Here is a 3,453-nt window from a genome sequence, read left to right on the forward strand (position 1 = left end):
ATCCTAGCCAAGCGAATATTATACACATGCTTGATTAACTACAAGTACTCGCTATGAGGATTCAGTATGTATTGAGTATTGACATCGACAATCGATTATCGCCCATCTCTACTTTCGCTCTGTAACTCATCTTAGCATTCCATGGCTTTGTCTTTCGTCTTCCTGTCTTTCTACACACTTTTTCGAAGTGGCCGGGCGTATCACACTTCTTGCATTTATGTCTAGTGGCTGGGAACTTCTGTTCTCTGTCTTTGAATTTGTTGCCGTGATAGGCCCTGCTGCCACATGACTTTAGGGCTTGAGGCTGGGACATAAGATAGGCGCTGGCAGCTGCTGCTGCAGTGGCAGTGATACTAGTGTTGGTAGGGTCTTGTAGTTTATGGGCACTTTTACCACTTTCTTTGGCTTCTATGAGTTTGATGAGGGATTCCAAACTCATTTCTTGGTCCTGATGAGCTAGGACCTCAAGTTGTATTTCTTGGTCGGCTAGTCCGCGAATTATGTAGTCTTTCAATAATAAGTCCATGTATGAGTTGACAGTGTTGCAGGATGTGCATGAGATGTTAAATTTGCACAATGAGGCGTGTCCCCGGAGGCGAGCTGCGAAGTTCCTGATGGGCTCGTCTCGGTCTTGGCGTATGTTGGCCAGTTCCACCCGAAGGACCATAATGTTTTCTTCCTTGACTGCAAGATTACGAATGGCCTGAAGTACATCTGTTTCGGGTTGCTGATTAAGGGAGCCTCCATTGGTACGTGTTATATCTCTGCGGAGTGGCTCATCACAGCACTCGAGTAACTGGAGTGTGGCTTCGTTGCCTTTTATTTTGGTGGCTGTCTTGTATTCAGTCCATCTGGACATAAAGTAGTCCCATTCCTTAGTGGTGCCACTGAGGGAGATGGCTGGGTGTTTGACTTTGTCTGCCCTAGAAGTAGAGGTAGTGTCATAGTCTTTGCTGTGTCGTGTTCTGCAGGTGTTTGGTACGTGTAGCCGGTGACCGGCATGCAATGGCTGGCATGGTTGGCTATGGGTGGTGGAAATCATTAAGTGTTTCAGTGGCGAGTTTGGTGCCGATGACTTTTGATACAGTTGAAGTTTGTCGTCACACACATCGCAATCGCAGATTTTGTCACATTCGTGGTAAATTGTGAAAGAAGATGTCCATCATAAATAACCATAAGGCATTTGGTTGGTTCGACCTAGTTTAATTTATAACTTGTTAGTTTCATAAAACCCCACAATGATGGACATCTAAAGAATAAAGAATAATAAAGATATTACATACATGATAAATAATCCTCTATCTTTATCCAAGCACGTCCTTCTTTTGTCATCCGCTTAAAGATTTTTTATGTATACTGCCCAACGTTCCAAAATTTCGTTGTTGTCGATAAGTATATTACCGTTTGCGTCTTTAACGCATTTTCTTGCCATGGTTGGTCGTTTTCCACCTAGATCTTGTATTGACTGGTTAAAATGTTTGGTGTTAAATTGTTTTAGTCTTTCAATTCTGTGACATTCCTATACAATATAATCTTCCTTTACCCTCTTACACCCACGTTTTATAATATTATTAGCTTCTTTATATTCGTTGCTGTTGCGTTCTCGTTTTCGTCTTTCATTCATCAGTTTCAAGATCTTGTCATTCATCCACTTATGTTTTGGTTCGTGTTTTTTCACAGAAGGAATAGTTTCTCTTGCAGATTATGTGATGCAGTTCGATACCTGATTCCATTACTCATCAATGTTTAAATCTGAGGTCAAGTTTTCATTTTTTTTTCTTTCACGCATTCTTTGTAATTTTTATTTGATCGTTAATTCTCAATAGATCCAATTGCAGTTTTGGTTACACTTTCTTTTTCTTTATTTGTTTAAGTTTTATTTTTAGCGTGGCCTTGACAGGTCGATATTTCCGAATCGATGTTGGCTAGAATAAAGTCTATCAGAATTTTATAAAGGCCACCTGGGCTTATCCATGTCCACTTCTCTCCATCGTGGTTTTAAAACCATGTATTGACAATGGTAAGGTTTTCCAATCTGCCCCAGTCGACAAGTCTTACCCCTCTATCATTTTTGGTACCTAGTCCGTGGGGGCCAAATATATTTTCAACTCTCTCGTCATCAACCTTTGGCATTGAAATCAACAACTGTTAAACGAATTTCATCAGATTTACATTATTTTAATGCTTGTTCCATATCATGATAGAATGTCTCAATTGTGTTTTCGTCACTGTCTGATGTTGGGGCGTATATTTGATTAACATTAACATTAAACGGCTTTCCTTTCAACTTTACTAAAATAACTCTTTCTGAGATTGCAACCTGATCTAAATAGCATTTTGATGTTGATTTGTCTAAAATAATTCCAAATCCTTTCTCATGATGTTTCCCATCTGCATAATACAACTCCTTCTCCTTTCCACTTCGTTTCTGAGATTCCAAGGTTGTAATTTGGAACTTTTTCATTTATTCAATAACGTTTTCAAATTTTCCTAAATGGTTTAATGTATGTATATGTCCACGTGGCCAATGCGATTGCTTCATTTCGCACCAGTTTGAAAAGTTCAACGTGTTCGGGACAGCTGATGTCATGGAAAGTTTGTAAGTGACGGTGGTTTTCCGTTGCCTTCCGTCAATGTTATTAGTAGAATTTAAATTATTGCAGTTTAATTTGAATGAGTTGCTTTGATGCTTTCTTTGGCTTCTCTTTGTTTTTGTTTCCTTCCACCTTTAATTCCTCTTTTTGTTATTTTTCTGTATGCCTTGAATAATTCAAAATATCTCAAAATGTTCAATATTTCTAAATTCGGTGTATTATTAATTGTGTGTCTTATTGTACATAGGTGTTGGGGTGAATAGTTATAACAATAATTAGGTGTTGTCATCGAAAACGTAAAAAAATGGCCTTTTTAGATGATAAAATCCTTGCAAAACTTTACAAAACTTTAAAATATCGCTAAAGTAATTGTTTAAAATCCACGAAATTTCGTCAAAAGCAGCACAAAGTCATAAGAAATCCCCTGAATATGAAATGATTTCGTCCTATATAGATATAACACTTAAAACAGCCATAAAATGCATATATATATATATATATATTATATATATATATATATATATATATATATATGTATGTGTGTGTGTGTGTGTGTGTGTGTGTGAGCGTGTGTGTGTGTGTGTGTGTGTACACATTTACCGACTAATGTTAATAAATTTCTAAAACGGACGTCTCCCGTGACTACTTAATTAATAGTTGATTAAAGGGTCATTAACAAATGCTAGAGTATTTTAATGACAGTTTGAAATAGATACATTCGTTTTCCCAGTCTATCCTAATTAATGAAATTTATTGTATACAAAATTAATGAGATTTAAAATTCATACATATTAATTTTATTGTAATATTATGATATGACCTACGTGCGCTTGATTTTATATTGTTTTAATGGACAATA

Source organism: Berghia stephanieae, chromosome 7 (genome assembly GCF_034508935.2).
Source record: "Berghia stephanieae isolate SIO BIC M18660-M18661 chromosome 7, UCSD_Bste_1.3, whole genome shotgun sequence".
Lineage (NCBI taxonomy): Eukaryota > Metazoa > Mollusca > Gastropoda > Nudibranchia > Aeolidiidae > Berghia > Berghia stephanieae.